The 20,140-nt window shown below is 53.3% G+C and overlaps 1 protein-coding gene and 1 long non-coding RNA gene across 5 annotated transcripts in view; one reads left to right on the top strand and one right to left on the bottom strand.

Annotated features, from left to right (window-relative positions):
* Gabrp (gamma-aminobutyric acid type A receptor subunit pi) overlaps positions 1-2,000 on the bottom strand; it is a 31,927-nt gene extending 29,927 nt beyond the window's left edge. For all 3 annotated transcript variants that reach the window (XM_047554665.1, XM_047554664.1, XM_047554663.1), the window contains exon 1: positions 1,839-2,000. The gene's annotated coding sequence lies outside the window, so the exon portion shown is untranslated. The remainder of the gene's footprint in view (positions 1-1,838) is intronic.
* A 1,187-nt stretch (positions 2,001-3,187) lies between these two features.
* The window catches only part of LOC124986658 (uncharacterized), a 49,070-nt gene continuing 32,117 nt past the window's right edge, over positions 3,188-20,140 (top strand). The window contains exons 1-4 of one of the 2 annotated variants that reach the window (XR_007109052.1): positions 3,188-3,344; positions 3,462-3,627; positions 5,361-5,509; positions 17,289-19,863. This is a non-coding gene — a long non-coding RNA (uncharacterized LOC124986658). Of the gene's footprint in view, positions 3,345-3,461; positions 3,628-5,360; positions 5,510-17,288; positions 19,864-20,140 lie in introns of those variants that run through there. The other variant, XR_007109051.1, reaches the window with a different exon arrangement.

Genomic DNA, 20,140 nt, shown 5'->3' with positions numbered 1-20,140 from the left:
AGAGGAAGTTGGGGACCCTCTAGATGTCAGACAAAGTAGTGAGGCTTGCCCCAGGCTACTCACACTGGACCTCTTACCCGGCCCTGGGTAGCCCTGACTTCTTCCTAGTCTGGCCTGAATTGGCTCAGTTCTCATCTGGGATATTCCACGATTCTTCGGCCTCTTGTGGGAAACTGCCCTTGACCAAGCAAGCTGGGGAGCTATCTATCTTCAGCTCTCAGAGTCCTGTGGAGTAGGGCTTCCCCAGTGGCCAGCCCTTAGGAAGAGACAAGGTTTGGCCCCTGGGCCTCTGAATCCCGCCTCCCCAGAGTCTCAGGTCTCAGAAGCTTTGCCAGATAGAGGTCAGTGTGCCCCATCCTGCCTTGCTCACTCTGGGTAGGTCTTCGAGCAGGTTTGGTTCTATAATGGAAGGAGAGAGGTGGGGAGGCCTACAGGCCTGCTCGGTACTGGGTCCTGTGTTGGGCTCTTCATGTCATTTAACTCTCATGGCCATCTGGTTCCTGGGCGGCATCTCAGGTATGTGAAGGGATCTTCTGAGGTCACACAGCAGTCAGTGGCCATGGTTTGAATCTGTATTTCCCAAGTCCCTGATCTTTGCACTGCGTCTGAGGAGGCCCCCAGACCCCCACGCTGGAGCACATTCCGCTTGACTCTGCTTACACCAGATCCATTCTGGGATGGAGAGCCATGTTCACTGCGTGTGCTGTGTGGCCGAGCAGCCGTGCAGTGAGTGGCTGCTTTGGCATCTGCCCATCTAAGTGGAAGGTCAGGCCACATGTTTGACATAGACCTTTGGGACTGTACTTAGCAGAGGGGCGCACTGGGCCACCAGAGGGCAGTGTCCGGAAGGTTATGGGGCAGCAGCTGCATGCAGCTCACATTCCTGCGGAAACACCCAGCCTCCTGCAGTCTGCCGGCCCCTGGCACTCAAAGTCGCCGCAGGCACCTGAACAGAGGCAACCTATGTGCTCTTGCCCTACCTGAGGGCACCTCTGACTCGAATCTCATCTCTCCTTGTAGAGGGGGGCTGGAGCTTCAGATTCAGACACCTGAGTCTCAGAACCCCGATTCCCCCCTCTGACCAATGGGAATAAAAACACTCACTAAACACTCATTTCCACTCTCCCTTCCATTTCTTCCACGGGATTATTCTGTAATCCCACAGTGACAAAGAGGACCTGAAGCTTCAAGTGCTTTTTAATATCTCCCATGCTGCCACCTAGGTGTAAGTTTGGCACCACCTCGGGAATGACAGGACAGACACAGGACATTAGGTCACCCTGGGGACGGATGGCTCTCTTCTCCTGGACTGGCTCTGAGGAACAGTGCGAGGCCCGCTCTCTGCAGGTGTCCACTCCCACCGCACCTGGGTGCACAAAGGTGCCGTGCCCCAGCCCCTTCCCACCTGGGCACTGTTTCCTTGTCCCCTGTCACTTTGGCATAGACGGAGGCGTTTGCGGGAAGCAGGAGTGGAGCCTGAATCAGTGGAGCCGAGGTGAGGACAGGCATTATCAGGGCCATGGTCCTGCCCAGGAGAGCCACAGAAAGCACAGAGGTGTCAGGCGTGCCCGGTGTCTGCTGGATTGGCCGGCTGGCAGCACGGAGGCAAACCTGGCTCTGTGGCAGATGGGAGGGGCCCTAATTTGGGCTCGGCTGCTTATTCTGAGATGGTACTACTTCTTCCTGAGACTCTTTCCTCCCGTGTAAAAGGATCGTGCTGCGAAGGACCCAGGCAGGCAAGGGCTCAAACTCCAGCCCAGCCCCCTTCCTGCCCTGCGTCCCAGGAGGCTCCTTTGACTCTCCTTCCTTCCCTCCCCCTCCAGGCCGCGGGTGCTTACCAGGCAGCGGGAGCTCGGTTAGGGCAGGTGCTCGGGGCTTCCAGGCAGGGTTTTCAGGCAGGGCATGCTCTTCTGGGTCCCCAGGATTCCCTCCATCTCAGCCCCAAACCCTTGATAAGGGATCTCAGCCGCTCTGATGGGGCAGCCCTCGCTCTGGGGAAGACGGAGCTGTCGAACCAGCTGGGCAGACAGAGGTGGGTGGGGCCTCCAAGCTCCTCCCTGGGAGGACTTCTCACTGGCCTGGTGTTTGGGGGTGTCCAGCTCCTGGCAGGGCGATTGACTGCCAGGTTTTTAGTCTGAGTTGGAATCTCCATTGCATTCCAGACCCCAGTCGGGAAAGACTCTGAGACTTAAGACCTAGGAGAGTCCAGCAAGGCAGGTGATCCGCTCCGCCACGCCGGGTTCTGGAGGACTCCTCTCCACCCTGGTCCCAGGAATGGGAATTGGCACTGTGACCTCCAGCAGGCAGCTTCACCTCTTTATCCTTAGCTTCCCACCCATAAAACAAGAACTTGACCATTTTTCCTAAAACTGATTACTGGCTGCACATTATAAAAGTTTCTTTGGGATCAACAGAAAGTCTGTTGTACATTAAGAGACTTCAGTCCCAGGACCTACTGCTTTTCAGACTGGAAAATTTAAAAAAGATATAGAGGCCCCAAAATTGAGAATAGAGGCTTAGCAGGTCAACTTGGAGGAGGTAGGACAGACTCTGGGAGGAACTTGGCCAGAACTCTCCAGCTCTCCTCCTTCCCACATCCCAGAGTTCCCACAGAAGATTCTTTACCTCCCACAAGGCCCCTTTAGGGACATGGAGAGATGAGGTCTTTGTCCTCCATGGTCAGCTGAACTTCCAAACAGAAGCACTGTGACAGTGTCCACAGAGCCCTGAGTCGTCCCCCTCATTGTGGAGTGGCCCTGAAACCCAGCTTGCTTGAGGCTCTGGATAGAATACCCTGGAGGCTTGGTCTTGCTCCCTTGGAGAGAGGGGGCCTAGGCTGGAGGGGCAGGAGAGAGCCTAGGCTGTGGCAAGATGTCCAGAGTCACCTCCGGGACACTGAGGTCAAGCTCCTGTGCAGACCCTCCAGTCCTGGAGGTGGGGAGGTGGGAGATGGGAAGGGGCAGGAGGGAGGTTCAGGGGAGCTGCAGGAAGTGAAGGTGAGTGTGCGGGAGGAGGGCCTCAGGGCGCAGCAGGCATTGATTCCTTTGGCCCCAAACCAACTTCCTTAGTGCTCCTCTGGAGCCCGGCCAGCTCAGAAACATCTCTGCGCTGGTTGGGAGGGAGTGGGCCGGAGAGAAAGCCCTTTCATTTCTCCCAGAGACCTCACTTTCACCTGGGAACCTTGAGGGCGGCTAGAACAGGAGCAGCCTAGGAGGAGCCGGTTTCGGGTTCTCAATGAATGGACGGTGGTTTGAGGCTATTTTCAGAATTTCTAAGATGCTCTCACACAACACAAAGGCTTGAGAGTAACAAAGACTACTCAGAGCTGCGAGGTGCCGTGCGAGGTGCGGGTTGGGGGGATCCTCTGACTCAGGAACAGACTTCCCTGAAAGAACATGGGCTGGCCAGCTGCCAGCTTGGGGACAGTTGCTTAATCGCTCTGATCTGGATCTTATCCTCAGGGTTGCTGCAAGAATTCAGCCAGGACAAGCGTGGGGTGCTGTCTGAAATCCTGGCCCGGAGAACCCGCCCGGCGTAGTGCCAAGTGTGCCACTTACTGCTCTGCCCCCCATACTCTCAGCATCTTCGCACGTCTGCGCTCGTCTGTCCAGCTGTGGCTGTGACCATGTATGTTATGTATGCGCTTCTTTTATTAATTGATCTCTATCATGTATCTCTCTCTTGTCTATCTAATCTTCGATCTATCATCTACTTAGCCTATCTTCACCATCATATCTGTTTATCTTCATCATCTGTCTTATATTTAATCTTCTAATTAGATTGTTAGTGCTTTCATTGCTCAGGACTTAATATTTCTCTGTAAACAAGTTTGTTAGTAGATAGGTTGTACCCGGGGACCAGAGCAATCTGGATTTGAATGAATAAATTCAAATCGGTATGATAAGCGGTCTCATCTTCACTTTCTAACAGTGCTTCTGTCTAGTGCCAGTTTCTTAGTGGTGTTTTAGATCAGCTGAAGAAATTCCCAGAGCGGAGTTTCTAGGAAGCGATGTTCTTTTCCAGTGCTGGCTGCACAACCCTGGCAACCTCGGCACCATCCGGGTCATCTGGTTTCAACCATGACCTTAATCTCTGAGATCAGTGGTATATCAGGAAGTCCAGCTATGCCATGTACTGCCCACAGGCCACGATCTCAATGTGCACCTCCTACTGCACAAGGCTACACACCCTCCTAGAATCTGTCCCAGAAAAACAAAGGCCAGAGTGAGCCAGCATGTCTTGCTTGTACCTACGTACCTGTGATGCATATGGGACATGGAGAAGACACAATAACACAGCCCTCCACACAGTGCTCTGTGGTTTTCTGAGTTGTTTTTGCTATGCAGGCAGCTTTTTTTTTTTTTTTTTTGAGCCATATAATCCTGTAAAGCAAGTGAGGACTATTTTCCTTCTTTCCTTCCTTCCTTCCTTTTTTCCTTGCTTTCCTCTCAGCACTGGGGATTAAACCCAGGGATACTCTACCAGTGAGCTATCTCCTCAGCCCTTTTTAATTTTTTTTAAAGTATTTATTTTGAGACAGGGTCTTGCTGAGTTGCTGAGGCTGGCCTTGAACTTGCAATCCTCCTGCCCCAGCCTCCCTAGTCACTGGGATTATGGCTGCATGCCATCGCACCCGGCAAGCTTATTTCTTTATTCTTCAGGTGAAACTGCACCAGAGCCACCAGCTTTGAAGTGGTAGCACCACTGTGCCCCACAACACGCAGGCCTTGGAGTGTCGAGCAGCTGTGATATTAGGGCCCCTTCCGCCCTTGTCAGCCCTCAGAGGACTCGGCAGCCACCACCCTGCCATCTCTAGCACTGAGCTGAGTGCGCCCTGAGGTCAGGTGCCTCATCTTATTAACTGGTGCATCTGCTGCTAAGATCTTGGCCACATCGTGGAACCTCAGGAAGTCTACACAGCCAAAAGATGAATGTGATCAATGGCACAGGGACACCTGAGTATCAGCAGCATATTATGTACTTGTATTGCTTCTAATTCCTAATAATAGCAAATCTATACCCCCTCAGCACCAAGGCATACAATTTCAAAGTATGAACTTAAAAGACTTAGGAAAAAAGGAAGGGGGGTGGGGGAAACTCCTTTCTTGGCAACGTCTCTGCAGCAGAGAACAGTCATGCAGGGAGGGTGGTGGCCCCCGCAGGGTCTGCCCAGAGGCCTCGTCACAAAGAGTCACCAGGGCACCTGGTGAAAAGGCTCACTTCTGGGCTTCTCTGCAGACCTGCCACAGCTCCCCAGGGAAATCCTACTCGGTCTAGACGCGGAGGAGCCCACTGCAAGCAGAGCCTCTTTATTGCTCATTGGCTCAGTGCTAAATATGGCTGGTGCCTGTTCCTTCCAGGCTGGCTCAGGTTCCTGACTTAGCCACACCTGGTCCTTCCTTTGAAGCTTACAGTTGAGAGGTGGAGACAGACCACATCTAAGCAAGAGAACACAGTGAACTACAAGCTGTGAGGACTGCAGAGGAGGACGCAGCACACCGCCACAGAGGTGAGGAAGTGGGCTGGTGGTCTAGGTGCGGCGACTCAGGGTAAGTCCCTTGAGAAGGGACACTGAGGCTGAGTCCTGGAGGGTGAGGAGGAGTGGCCAAGTGCTGGGGGCAGGGGAGGCAGGGTGGGCTGGGGCAGGCGTCTCTCAGGGGCTCAGATGCCTTGTGGGAACCCAGGGTCTGGGCGCTTGTCCTGAGTGGAAGTGGGGGCGCTGGCTCCCGCCTCCCTGGGGCCTCTGCCTCAGGCTCTAGAAACCTGGGATCGACTGCAGCAGAGCAGTGGTGAGCCTGGAACCCTCCCCGCCTCCTGCTCTAAGCCCTAGTCCCAGAAGCCCAGGCCGGGCTCCTCTCCCTCTGCCTTTTCTTGGGAGCTGCTCAGTCACCGGCACCTTTAGAAGCTTTGCCAGTATTAGAGACCCCAGAGGTTAATCACAAGGTGCGAACATAGTCCCAAGTGCCTGAGCCACAGGCTGGGAGGAAGGTGGGCTGGACCAACATGGAGGCACACTGAGTCCCTAGCGAGGGGCACCATCCCCACCCTCACTCTGCCCCCTGGGGACAGGGGCAGGTTTGTAGCACACAGGGCCTATGCCTGCAGTGGAACTTCAAAACCAGAAGAGGGCAAACTGTATCCCCAAGTGCCCTGTGTCACTTTTTCTGCTGTAAAGTGCTGTGCCCAGTGCACGGTGTCCAGTCTTTCTGTATCCCATGGCTCAAAAAATACATATGTACACACACACACATACACACCTACACACACTACATACATTCATATACACGTGCACACATGTACATGCACATGCACACATACATGTATACTCACACACGTGCACACATGTACTCATAAACACACATGCATATATACATGCAGACATGCCCACCATATGCACACACATGTATGCACACATGCATGCACAATTGCACACGTCTACACACATGCTTGCATATACATACATACATGCACAGGCATACATATGTACATACACATACATGCAAATGCACATGCATTTTATACACACATGCACATATACACATGCATTTTCATGCCATTTTCAGAGGGCAGGCAGTACACATTCATTTTATGGATGTACTTGACTCCCAGTCACTTTCCAGGGGTTCTGAAATGTGAATATCCTGCCTTTCCTACAATTCCCCTGTTTCACAGCCCAGCTGGGCCTCTCAGGGCTCTGCCCACCTTGGGTCCCTGAAATCTTCCTTGGGGGTTAGGATGCATCTTGGGCTGAGGGGGCTGAGGATCTGTGTCACAAGGGCAAGAAAAGACTCTGGGGCAGGCCTGTGGGCTCAGGGCTCTGGGATGGCAGGTCCTCTTGGGGATTAGAATTTTGCTCTCCCTGGCTGGGTAGAAGAGAGCGCAGCATTGGGCTCCAGCATCTTGGCCCTGACACCTCTTCCTCTGCGGTGCAGGTCAAGCCCCTGGTCCCTGACCAGCCCAGCTTCAGTGTTCGATCTGTGATGTGGGGACCTGGTTTGCAGCCTTAGCAGGTGTAGAACACCATGCCCTTGGCCAGGCAAAGAGGGGTGCTTGGCGCATGATTTCACCTGTGGCTTTGACCTGGGGCCCTGGGTAGCCAGTTGCACCTCTCTGGAAGCTTCTGTGTTGCAAGATGCTGCTGTGGCGCCCAACTTCAGAAACCCACCAACCCCAGACCCACCAGCCCCAGAAACCCACCAACCCCAGACCCACCAGCCCCAGAAACCCACCAGCCCCAGACCCACTGGCCCTGGGTGCAGGCTTCGGCACAGAGATCTTTGCACACCTGGTACTCAGAGCTGGGTGGCGCTCTTGGCCTGCCCTGGGTCTCTGGAGCCCTGGCATCCAGATCTCACAAGCCGTGGCTGCTCCTCTGCCCGGCCCCACCTGAGCCTGGTCTGCCTGCTGGCTGAGATCACAGCAGGCTCCAGCCGAGTTTTCTGTTTCTTAGAAAGGCAGGACTTTATTGTCTTTCCTTTCCCACTCAACAAAGTTGAGAGCCTACCGTGCGTCAGGTGTTCCAGGTGCTGGGCACACAGCTGGGAACAATGCACAGCTTTTAGTGTGGGAGATAAGCGGAAAATAAACGCAGGCAGAGGCAGAGAGGGGAGGAAGGAAGGTCATGCAGAAGCAGGAGGCTGGCCAGAGGGGAAGTGGACTGTGGGGAGTCTTTGTTAGATGGGCCCAAAATAGAAGGTCTTCTCAAAGAGGTGACATTAGAGGGAGCCCCTGAGGGAGGGACGCTGTCCTGTCCAGGCTTCCCTCCTGCGACGCACTCCCCTCCAGCCAACCCTCCTTCTGACGTCAGATCACTTTCTGGCTCCGTAATCCTTCAGTGGATTTTTTTGAAATAAAACCAAAACCCCTTCTTGCCTGGCATTCAAAAGCCTTCAGGATATGGCCCCAAAGATACTCACCCTCCGTCGCTGTCCCGTCACTGACCCATGTTGAAGTGCTCACCGTTCTCCAGGTGCCGCCCGCCCCAGGGGCTCGGTCTCTGTGTCTCCTCACCACCTGCCTGGAGTACCTCCTCCCTCTCACCCACCAGGCCGGGCCCTCCCGCCTGCCCCTCCTCCGTGCTGACCTCCTCGAGTCACCTACCACACCCTCAGCCGCAGGGTGCATGGTTTGTATCCTTGCCTGCCCCCCACCAGACTCTGGGCCCCTGGAGAGATTATTTGCATCCATCCTTAATGCACAACCTAGAACCAGACACACGTAGGTGTTGAATGAAGTAATGAATGCAGAAAAGAACCTGTTTGGTTGAGTCTCTGCACCTTTCTGAGCCCTTTTCAGCATGGCTCCCCTTATTTAGCAAGCAGAACAGATGGGGCCCTGTCGCCCAGCGTCCTGTCTTCCCATGGTCCCTTTAGGTCTCCTTCCCCGCCTCTCCCCACAGCCATGTGTCAGTGGTGTTCTGGGACTTGGGTCCTACAGCTGAAACTGGCCTCTCTGGGGTCCCCAGGTTGAGAGTGGCTGCATCCTGGTTGCCAGGACTGATTCGGTTTTAACTGGGAGGCCTCTGCAGGCCAGGTGGAGCCCCTGGAGGCCTCGCCACACCCAGGGCAAAGGCAGGTGCCGCCACTCTGCTTGTTGCCTTGACCCAGGTCCCCAGGGTTATCTGGCTTGAGCACACGGGCTGGAGTCCAGGCTTGGACTTGGGATTCTGGCTGCCGCCTTATACCCCAGCTTGGCTCAATCTCTCACCAGAGAGGTTGAATTCTCTGGCGTGATGTTTGCCTAATTCCCGGCTCTGCCTTGAATCTGGTGACCAGACTATCGGATCTCCAGTTATTCTCTCGAGCCTCAATTCCACTCAGCCATGAATGTTTTCAACCATTTAACACATAGTCAGCAGAGGTCAGCCCCTTGCCTGACTCTAAATCAAGTGTCAACAATGTTTTCTGGAAAGGGCCAGAGAGCAAATACTTCAGGCTTTGCGGCGATCCGTCTTTGTCATGGCTATTCAACCCCGATGCTGCTGCACCAAAGCAGACGCAGGTGATGTGTGAAGGAATAGGTGAGCCATGTTCCATTGCATTTTATAGAAACGGGCACGGGGAGGCTTTGGCCCATGGCCTGGGGTTTGCTGAGCTCTGTTCTAGACTGTTAATGACTCACAAACCTGAGCCTGTCACCAGTGGTAAGCACTTTGAACACTGAGTACACTTCTGTAACTTTCCCGCCAAATAAACACCTGTCTCCTCCTCCCAACCTTTCTTTGTAGAATATATAACGGAGTGCATATCTACTCTGTGCAACTCTTACGCACATATCGTGACTTTTCCTACTGACTCTCTCCTCATTTCCTCCTTTACCCCTTCCCTGCCCCGCCCCCCAACGGCAGTCTCAGGGTTGGCATTCTCCTGAATTCTCGGGACATTCCTGGCAGGAACTGCAGCAGCCCAATCCTAGCCGGAGGCGTTGTGCTCCATCTGGTCAAACCCCAAAAGTGGTGGCAGGGGAGTTCCCGGATGGGACTGGTTGGTATTCCAAAGAAAGAGGCAATAAATGCCAGGTGACCCATCCAGAGCACTGTTAGGGGGACTTACCGGCAGCCCTGCAGGGGTCCCTGTGATGGACAGCAAGACCTAGGTGTGTCCGCCAGGGGGTTGGGTATAGAGTTCCTTAGGGCTTAGGAATGTGGCTCAGGGCAGGGCTGGTTCCCGCCTGTGTGGCCACATGGTTAATCTCAGTGTTTTTAAGACACTCTGTGATCAGCTTTCTCAGGGCCTGGGAATAGTCAAAGTCAGACTCGGGCTCCAACTTGTGGAAAAACATGCAGCTGGCCAGGTCAGAGAGCAGCCAAGGCCTCTGAGTTCCTCTGTCAGGACATGAGAAAAAGCAGGGGTGTTGGAGGACCCCACGTGGGGGCTTCACTTTCAATGCTGACCCACCCCAGGTCCATGGCTGCCCCACACAATGGGGGAGGGAGGGGTCCCCTCTTCACCACCTCCTCAAGGCCAGGCAGTCACTCTTCTCTCATCAGAGAGGCAGAAGATGACACGGGACTGATCCGGGGTCCCTGCTCCCACAGCATGCACCTCCAAACCCTCCACCTCCTTCCTGAAAAACCACATCCACTCTGCCACTGGCTTTTCTATGAAGGAACTTGTGTATGCTTCATTCATTCCCTCACTCAGTCGTTCAAAAGTATTTAACAGCTGCCTCTTAGGTTCTGGGCATGAGACAGACATGGCCATTGCCCTTATGAACTTCCGGGTCAGTGAACATTTCCTGAAAAGGGCCAAATACCAAATACTTGCAGCTCGAAGGGACACACACTCTGTTACAACTCCTCAACTCTGCCGTCAGAGTGCAAAGCAGTCACAGATGCTTGAATGGATGGACATGGCTGCGTTCCAATAAAACTTTATTTACAAAAACAGGTAGAGGGCAGGACTTGGCCCTGGGGCCACCGTTCACCAGCTGTGATTGTGGTGCACTTGCAAGTGCTTCATCCTCTAGCTGTCTAAACTCTGGATTCTGTGAAATGCCAGCCCAGGAGAACCGTGCGTGGCTCCTTACGAAAACGAGGTCATGTGAATACTTTGGAAAATATAATTGATGATGAAAAACTAAATAAAATGGCACCCAGCCCAACACAGCAGAGGCTGGAGAATGAGTGGTAGAAGTGAGAGCAGCGGCCAGGTTAGGAAGAGCTGCGTCATGTACGCGGGAGGAGAGCCAGGGGCTCAGGAGCCTCGATAGCTCAGGGGACTCTGGGGTCCTGGAAGCCGAGTGGTGTCCTCGGGAGGAAGGGCATTTCAAGATGAGAGGACCGTGTGAGTAGAGGCCTGAGATCTGGCCTGCGGTGCAGCAGCTTGAGCAGTGCTGGAGGAGCAGGCAGGGGACCTCATGGTCCCCTCTTGAGGGCCATGGCCAGGAATCAGAGCTTTAGTTTATGGGAAATAAGAAGTTAAGAAAGAGAAGTTTGTACTGTGGAAAGATCTCTCTGGCAGCTATTGGGTAGCAAGATTGGGACGGGAGAAACTGAAGGCAGACGGCTAGTGGGGACCTGGGAGGGTGATTTAGGCCCGTCAGACGGGGGTCTGAGTTGGGGGACATGATTGTGAACCAGCCACCTCCTCCAGTGTCCCTCATATGTGGAGGAAGAGGGGTTAACTTAGGGGATTTCTAAGGCTTGTTTGCTTCCCCTAGGATCCTGGGCAGGGTTGTCTTCCCTGGGACCTCAGGATGCTGGGGAGGACTCCAGGTGAAGTTGGGGCCAAGGTTAGAGGAATGCAGAAAATCTCCACTGCTCGGTATTCACCAGGGTATTATACATAAACCTCAGCCGTTAATTTAGGGTGTTGGTTTCCACATCTGGGTGTGTTTCTCGGTGTGTAACACGAGCTGGATCAATGGACTCTTTCCGTCTTCTCCTTCTTCTGTCTGCCGTTGCAACTTGATACTAGCTCTGAAGTCGCCAAATTTAGGCAGAAAAAAATCCTGATCTGACATCCCATTTCTGAATACATGGAGGTCACTGCTAACGTTGAGCTCTGAGTCTTGCCAGCGGTGTCTGATGGGCTAAGTCCTCAGCGCCTCTTCCTATTGGCACTCGCTTCATGCTGAACAGTTGGGCACAGACCGCTCATGTCACCTGGCCGAGCAAGGCTCTTGTTCACTTTAAAGAAACCTGTAAAGATTCCCCATTAGCTTTTTTTTTTTGCAATGTATATGATGAAATATACACAGCATAAATTTTACCATTTTAACCATTTTTAAGTGTAAAATGCATGGCATTGAGAACATGCTCATCCTTCTGCAACCATCAGCACCATCCACCTCCAGAACTTGTTCACCTTCCCAGATGGAAGCTCTACATGCATCAAACAATAGCTTCCTCTTCCTCCCTCTCCCCAGCCCATGGTGCCCACCATTCTGCTTCCTGTCTCTAGGAGTCTGATTGCTCCTGGGACCTCAGGTTGGTGGAGTGGTGTAATAGCTGTTCTTTTGTGTCTGGTTTAGTTTACTTAGCCTGCTTCCTGCGTTCATCCATGGTGAAGCATGTGTCAGGACGTCCATCCTTCTAAGTCTGGGTAAGCCTATGCTATGGTGCATCTACTACCGTATTGATGGGCACTTGGGTTCTTCTGCCTCTGGCTATTGTGGGTAGAGCTTCTGGGAACATGGGCGAACACAAATCTCTCTGAGTCTCTGCTTTCCACACCTAGGCGCTCGATGCCTTTTGAGAACAATCCATCCTCCTGTATTTCCTTTGTATTCCTCAGTAGATGGACAGCAGTGTCGGTAAGTGCCTGTGTGGCTTTTAGAAAGGGCATTGAATTTGAGAGCCCTGGGCCCCTGGCACAAGCTGAGCTCTCTGGGTTTGTTTCCCTTCTCTAGAAATTGAACGAACAGTACACACTGTATTGATTTTACAGAAATAGTGTGGAGATCAAAGGGACTGCCAGTGTGTGAAGGGCTGGTCAGCGGTGAGTCATCTGCCGCTCTTGGGTGTGCTGGAGCATGGTTGTTCCTGCTGCTACGCCTGACCTCTGCTGTGATAGCTGTGTTTAGACTTTCTCATGTGTAGCAGACCAGGATTTGCAGGGGACTGATTTGGCCATCAATTTCAGGTGGACCCTGATCAGTAGCATCGTAGCATCCAAGAGCTGAAAAGAGCCTTGGCATTCTTTGATTCAAGGGGGTTGGGGTGTTTTTTAAAATTTTTTTTTCCAAAAAATAAATCTGGCTAAGAGCCCAGCATGTAAGGCAGATAAACGTGAAGCTGGAAGTGAGGTGTAGGGGAGCCCGAAACATCTGGTCTCCCAGAGACATCTTCAACATCGCTAAGACCAACTTTAGAGACTGCTCGCTGTGTGGGTTGCTCCTAAGTTGACTGACGCGTCTGAACTCCCAGAGCTTATGAGGTCCACTGACTCCCACTGGGTGCTCTTCCCACTGCACCACCCAGTCTCCTTCATCCTTTGCATTTTGTGTTTGTGGAGCCTTTGTGATATCCAGCCACGCTCCCTTCTGCATGGACCTGGGGATGAGAGGTGCGTTAGTCCACTTGGGCTGCTGTAAAGAAAGGTCATAGACCAGGTTAGCTTAAACCACAGACAGTTATTTTCATATGAGGCTGGGAAGTTCAGGGTCAAGTTGCTGGGTGATGCAGTGCCTGGCGAAGGCCTCTTCCTGGCTGGTAGGTCTGCCTTCTCTTTGCTCTCATGGCCTGCAGAGGTGCGGAGGGGGTCGTGGAGAGCACACTGATCTCTCTTCCTTATATTTTTGTTGTTGTTGGTAGTGCGGGCTGAATCCAGAGGCACTCTATCACTGAGCCACATTCCCCGTTCTTTTTATTGTTTATTTTGAGACAGAATTTTGCTAAGTGACTGACGTTTCCAATAAGCATTTGGGGAGGGGGAATTTATAGTATCAAGATAAGGTTGAGGTTCAGGAAAAGCTCCGTGGGCTAAGAGCCACCCTGAGCACTGTTGGGCTTGTTGGTGCTTTGCATGCTGGGGACACTGTCGGGCATGGCTTGTCTTGCTGTATTCAGCAGGGGAAGCCCCTGGACTTGCTAATCCTGCGATGGTGAAATGTTCCAGGCCTGACACCTGGTCTCTAAGCTGGCGTGTCCCTGGGGGATGATGCACAGAAGTCACTGGGAACATAACCAGTCACCAGGGCAGTTTCAGGGTTACTGAAGATGCTGGGCAGGTTCCAGAGGGCAGCCCCAAGAGTGCCAGGTCTTGCCCCCGGGACATGAGTCAGGCGGGGGGCTGAGCAGCCAATTAGAATGATGATGGCCATTCTGAGCTTGGTGCCAGTGGCCTGTGGAGCTGCTGCCCACCATTCCTGGGCTCAGCCGCACTGTCCCCGGCCTGGTCCACGTCAGCCTCCCCCCTGCTTCTACCCAGCAGTCACATTGTGTCGTCTGGTATTTTCCACCCAATTTCTTCTTCCCTTTACCCTGCTTTTCTTTTTCGCCCATGCCTCATCTCCTGCCACCCTTCATAATCAGGTGTTTTTCTTTGCTTTTTAGTACCTATTGGTCTCCTCTTACAGGAACCGTGCTTCATGTAGGCAGCTGCTCTCAACGAGCTGTATCAGGTTGCCCCAGGTTACGTGTGAAAGGCGTCTATGAAACGTAAATGCAGCTTGTGTTGTTTAGACTGGGTCCATCCCCAAGAGAGCTCATTATGTATATGTAGTTTCCAGAATCTGAAAAAACCTGAACTCTGAAGCATCTCTGGTCCAAAGCATCTCAAATTGTGGATACTCAACCCACGTGTACATTTGGTTGACCAAATCACAGGCACTCCATGCTGTTGGCATCGTAGGATTCCTGTCCTAGGAGACAGAGCCAGGGAGGTGGGAGCTGTGCCCAGGACACATGGCTGATGAGGTTGATGGTCACCTCAGTGTTCCTTCGCCGCCCCTGGGCCCCCACTGCTGCTGCCACGACTGGACTCCCAGCCACATGGGCTACTTTTGTGTCCTTTCCAGAAGCCTGTCTTCCAAATTGGGGACAGACATGTGCCCATAGCTGAGGAGATCTGCCACAGCGAGAGCTGGAAGAAGCAGCTTTGCTTGGTGGTGGGGGTGGGGATGGTGGGGTTGGGCTGAATTTTTCTCAAGTTCAAGTACAAGGAGGCTAAAGACGCATGGATTACGGTGGTGCATTAATCAGCTTTTCATCACTGTGACCAAGATACCTGAGGAGGAAGAGTTTATTTTGAGTGCATGGTTGCAGAGGCTCAGCTGACTCCATTGCTCTGGGCCCCAGTGAGGGAGAAGATCATGGAGGAAGGGCATGGCAGAGGGAAGCTGCTCAGCTTACAACAGCTGGGAAGGCAAGAGAGAGCAAGAAGCCAGGGGTAAAATATACAAGCCCCAAGGGTACACCCCAGTGACCAACTTCCGCCAGGCACACCTTACAGTTACCACCCGTGATCCATTCGGATTACTAATCCATCAAGTGGGTTAACTGCCTCATTAGTTTACAACCCATCATCCCACCCTCTCACCTCTGAACATTTCTGCATCCAATCACGTGAGATTTTCAGGGGCTACATCATGTTGAAACCAAGCGGTTGGGGAGGACCGGGGAGGAGTGGGGGGTGAGTGGCAGGGAGGTGATTTGGCAAGGGTCTCAGCTCCCAGAGCACAGCTAGTCCTGGGGGGCTGGAGACATAAACCAAATCTGTTTCTGCCAGAGGCTCCTGGCTGGCAAGGCCCCACGTGCCAGTGATGCGTCACGCCAAGCCCAGCGGTGAACGCAGGTTCCTGTATCTCCCATGTGCAGGTGTGTCTGACAGTGGCCTTTCCAGGTCTCCACCTGGGCCTCCTCAGACCCGCTGCCCTGTTGCTGGCATCCAAATAGCAGGCACCCTCTGCTCAGATCCTGATGAGGGGCTCAGGACCCCAGCAAGACCTCTAGCGTGGCCTCGACTCCTCGCCTTCTCCCTGTCCCCTGCTCTGCCGCACGCTATGCCTGGAGCACCTCTCCGGTGACGCCCCACCAGCTCCCTCTCCCTGGGACCTCGTCCTTTCCCTCCCCGGCCACTGAACAGCTTCTGATTCTTCAAGAGCCAGACGCAGGGCTGGCCTGTCTGGGAGGCCTTCCGCTCGCTGACAGACTCGTGCACATACGTAGAGATCCTCCGTACACACTCCTGACACGTACGGCCACGCACGCATGTCACACACACACACACACACATGTGCATGTACCCCACACACTCACAGTCACACACATATCCGCAGCTCCTGCACGTGCACACACACCCGTGTTCCCTCCCAGGTGCACCTTGATAGTCAGACACACAGAGATGCCCGCCTGCCCCACCCATCTACACTCCCACAGTCCCCTGCGTGTCACCAGCGGGTCACCTCTGTCTTTGTGCTCTGTGGCATACTGGGCACAGCTCTCCCTTGGCATCCTGTCCTGGGCTGTGGTATGCAGATTCTCTGATCCTCTCTCTGACCGAGAGCCTGTGTCAGCTCCAGGCCTAACGTGGCGTCTGGCACACAAGAGGAATGGGAGATGATGGGAGGTGTGTGCGTGAATCGAAGTGAGCTCATGCATGAAGGTGGGGTAAAGAGACCCCAGAAATGATTCAGGCAGGTGTTCCTGCAGGAGCATGCAACCCTGGCCCGGTAGTGCCAGGGAGGTCAAAGGAAGCTTTGTCCTGAATGCCAAAAATCAACAAATGGAAAAGAAAGAAAGCAACACAACAGGTGACTGTCACATGCACACTTGGTCAAGAACCACTGGTCAAGAGCACCAGCCCAAGGGAAGCAGATGGCTCCCGGTCATGCAGTGGTGTCAGCACCTGTGCCCTGGCTTGGCTGTGTCGACGAGCCTGCCTCATGGAGCTCCCGTGTGCAGGCTCACGGGGTGACAGTGCCAGACCAGGAAGAGGGAGAGGAGGGTCAGTCTGCAAGGATTGGTGGGGTGGGAATCGGCTTTGGGGAGGTGGTGGGTAGAGAGCAGTGGTTTTTAATTGGAGGTGATTTTGTGCCCCCAGCAGACATGTGGCAGCTGACATCTGGAGACATGTTTTGTCTTAAAGGTGGTGGGGGTGGGGCATGCAAGCCTCTTACGGTGCACAGACAGCGCCCACAACAAAGAACCTTCCGGCCAACAGTGTCAACGATGCCATCATTGAGGACCTCTGGCATAGAGGAGGGAACGTGGGCTTTTGAAAGAGGTCTGAACCCAGCTCTGCCACTTCCCAAATGTGTGGCCCTGGCCAGGTCACTTCCTAATAACTTGGAACTTCCATCTCAGTTGCAGAGGGGGATTATTATGCATATGGTACAGGGCCATGAAGAGGATTGCAATGGGAAAGCAGCTCCCCAACCACAGGGCACACAGATGGCACTTAATAATTAGCCTCCTTCCCAAACCAGTCTTCAGAACCCACCGTAGACAACCTCCGCCTCCCCCTCTGCAGAACCACTCCCGTCTTCCTGCCGTCTTGGTTACAGAGTATCCCTGCTCTGCTGAGGCCTCCTGTCTTCCGGTCTTAGAACCGTATCAGTGTGAGATGGGGTTGGGAGTCGCTCACCTACAGTCCCCACTTTGAATATACCCATCTTTCTGCTTTGGACATTGGTATTGTGTGTGTGTGTGTGTGTGTGTGTGTGTGTGTGTGCGCGCGCGCGTTCATGCGTACCTGTACTCTTTCTTCTCTGATTTGGTTTTCAGCAAGAAGATGGAAGGGGCAGCACCAGTTTGGAAGCATGTTTTTATCTTTGATGAATCTGACGCCCCATCCTTAGGTGTCCTCATGACCTAAAATAATCAGCAATTACCCCATCTTCCCCAGGGTCGCACTCTCTGGCTCCAGCTTTCAGAGAAACCTTCCATTCTTGTTTGGACAGTAAAATGTCCTGGAACTCCAAAGAGGGATCTGGAGGGACACTTCCAGGCCTGAGCCCCTGGGGGCATTGAAGCTGTCCTGCCTGCCTCAGGGCACAGTGGACCAGACGGGCTCCCTGGACAGCTCTCCAAGAGCCAGGCCCAGAAGAGAGGTCCAGTGGGAAGTTACTGAGCCGGCTTCCTCTCTCCACCTGGGAAGAGCTGATCTCTTCTCTGCACAAATCTAAAGCAGGGCCCGTGACCCGGAACCCGCATGGCTGTCTCTTTTAAAGCTGAGACCAGGAGGTCCAGTCACCGTGCTCTGCTTGCCCTCCTGCCTGGAGGGCTGCTTCTTGCCCTTGGTTGAAGAACTTCTGGTTGGCAGCAGCTGCTGGGGGCTGAGTGGACCACACGCCTCCCTTTCTCCAGCCTGCTGTTTTGGGCAAGGCTGGGCAGCAGGGCCTGGGCACTCACCCTGCCTGCCCCACATAAGCAGGCCCTCCACTGGCCCATGGACAGATCCTCCCATCGCTCCCCTGCGAGGCCTGCAGGCTGAACCACCCAGCCAACCCTTCCTGTAACCTGCCCTGGCCAGGGAGCAGCTTCAGAAGCTCAAAACAAGAAATGCCCGGCACGACCACTTACCAGAAATCTCCGGGGTCCATCTGTCTTCAGATGAAAGGAACACCCACTGAACTTGGATGGATGGATGACATCCTCTGTCAGCCTCGAAGGCCGGCTCCTTAATGATGTGGCCGACACACCCACCAACTGCAACGCCCACTTCTTCCTGTTGGTGTCTACAGAGCGTCCACCTTGGTCATCTTCTCCATTTGCTCCTGTCTACAACGGCTGCCCCTCCCCCAGTCCTCTTTCTAGAATGCAGAGCTGGTCATGTTTTCCTGTTCCTTGAAAGCCACCACTGGCTCCCCATCGCTGTAGTAGAAGTTCTAAATTCCATCTTCCACCATTTCCCAGGTGTCTCTGCAGGAGACAGAGGTCTCTCTGCACTTGCCAATCTTTGGTCCCACGAGAGCTCACTTCCGACACGCTGCCCCCAGGCCCCAGGCAAAGCCAGCCTGCTTGCCTCTTCCTTACTGCACAGTTTTGTGGTTCTGCTTCTTCCTCCTGCTGGGCCCTTGCTTTCCATCAACCCCATCAACCCCACCAAGCCCACTCGTTCTTCACGGCCCACCTCAGGTGCCTCTTCCTTCCCTGAACCTTCTATTGGAGTGAATCTCTGTCCCACAGTGGCAAGTGCTGGGTTGATTGGATGTGTGTCTATCTTCCCCTGTATCAAAAGCTCTTTGGAATCAGAGACAGATTTAGTAACCATCCTGTCAGCCCCCGGCCCCCTTCCTTGTATCCGCGTGCATGGCACAGACAAGGGACTAAATAAAGTTGGAATTAAAGGGTTTGCTGTAAACTCTTTAAGAAGCCACTAAGGCTGAGAGAGGGGGATGGGGGCTCAACGACAGAAACCCAGGTGGACAGGGTTGAAGCGGAGCCATCAGCCTGGAGACCCATCAAGAAAGACGCTGGGGTTCCCTAGAGAGGATCCCCGTAAGGCAGGAGGCCCAAGCCAGAGGAGGCCAGATGCTTTTCCTATTTGTCAGGCCGCCTCTCCCCTCCTCAGCCTCGTCCTGTGTGCCCCAGGGCTGTTCTCCAGGGGAAATTTATGTCTGTAATAGTGGAATAATTAGCTCCCCATCCTGGCATGCATTAACCTTGAATTGATGGTGTCAGCTAATGAGAGAGAGAGAGCAGGGGTGCTCAGGAATCACGGCACCTCGGACTGCGCTCCTTTCTCCAGGGCCCGGCTGGAGGGAGAGATCTGTGCACATTTCTCCACTCCCAGGTAAGAGGCATCATTACGGGTTTTCCCATGTTCCTTGTCTGACATCAGTCATCTTTATTTTAGTCAAATCTCTCTTCAAATAAATTAAACAACCTATTTCTTCCCACAACGATACCTTTACTTGTGGACTTCTGGTTGCCCTGGCAACAGGGATACTCCAATCATAACCCAGACAAGCTCTTTGGCTTATGTGAGTCTCTGTTTCCTTGTCTGTAAAAGGGAGATCATTGCAGTATCTAGCTCACAGGGCTATTGTACAGGTCAAGTAGCCTAATATAGGTAGAGTCTCATTCCAAAATGTGAGACGTTAGGATTACCTTTAATCCAGGTGAGCACTTTGATACTGGGCTCCCTTCTGGGTCTCGGTTTCCCTTTCACTAAAATGGGGGCGGAACTCGGCCATCAGTAACTCTTGGGGGGATGGCAACATGGATGGTCCTTAGTTCTACCCACTCTGTGACCATAGTTTCCTATCACCTAAAATCTCACTTCATTCATTCCCTCCATAAAAAAGGTTTCTCCAATAATAGTCACAATGATGTAAAATGACCAGAGAAGTGACTTCTCTCATGTCTGCAGGTAAAGCTCCTTGCTACTGGTGGGAGAAGTCATTGTCCCATCACCAGCAGGGTGATTTTTGTCATGGCAACCAAGGTTTCAGCTCGAATGATGGTCCTTTGATGGTCCATAAACCTTGCAGTTTATGAGCCTTTCCATTTCTATGGTGTAATTCATACCTCTGATGATTCCACAGGAATATGGGAGTAGGTATTATTAGCCCATTCTGCAGATGGGGAAGTCCATTCATTTGCCTGTTCATCCATCTGCTGGACTCTTCTGAAATGCATTTTGTACTAGCTGCCGTGGCTCAGAGGCTTGGTGTGTGTGTGTGTGGCTGAGGTGTCATTGTTCCAAGTGGAGGCTCTGGATCAGGCTGAGAGGCCCGCCCAGTGCTGGGTTCG

Source organism: Sciurus carolinensis, chromosome 6, assembly GCF_902686445.1.
Source record: "Sciurus carolinensis chromosome 6, mSciCar1.2, whole genome shotgun sequence".
NCBI lineage: Eukaryota > Metazoa > Chordata > Mammalia > Rodentia > Sciuridae > Sciurus > Sciurus carolinensis.
The sequence above is the reverse complement of the archived record's forward strand: the minus strand, read 5'-3'. Positions and strand labels throughout refer to the sequence as shown.